The sequence below is a fragment of the Penaeus monodon genome, chromosome 34 (genome assembly GCF_015228065.2).
Source record: "Penaeus monodon isolate SGIC_2016 chromosome 34, NSTDA_Pmon_1, whole genome shotgun sequence".
NCBI lineage: Eukaryota > Metazoa > Arthropoda > Malacostraca > Decapoda > Penaeidae > Penaeus > Penaeus monodon.
The window spans coordinates 28,367,800-28,368,156 of NC_051419.1; the positions used below are offsets into that span (position 1 = coordinate 28,367,800).

General features: G+C 44.0%; 1 protein-coding gene across 1 annotated transcript in view; it reads right to left on the bottom strand.

Annotated features, from left to right (window-relative positions):
* The window catches only part of LOC119594870 (NADPH oxidase 4-like), a gene marked incomplete in the record, with an annotated part of 84,846 nt that overhangs the window by 70,086 nt on the left and 14,403 nt on the right, over positions 1-357 (bottom strand).

The window sequence follows — 357 nt, forward strand, 5'->3', positions numbered from 1 at the left end:
CTTCTTACCCTACGCTCTATCCCCATACTCCTTTTTTACCTTACACTTCATCCTTACTCTCTTCTTACCCTACGCTCCATCCTGATAATCCTTTTTACCTTACACTTCACCCTTACTCTCGTACCCTACGCTCCATCCTCATACTCCTTTCTAACCCTACACCCTTATAATATCCGTATCCTACTACCCATCCTCATACTCTAGCCTTATCCTCACCTCATCTCATCTCCTGATATCGCGTGACCCTTATCTCAACCACGTTTAATCATAACTTTATCATCATCCTCGCTATGCACCCTTAACACTCCTATGACTCACACTAGGGATCATTAAGCCACAAGAGGTAGGTTTCACGTG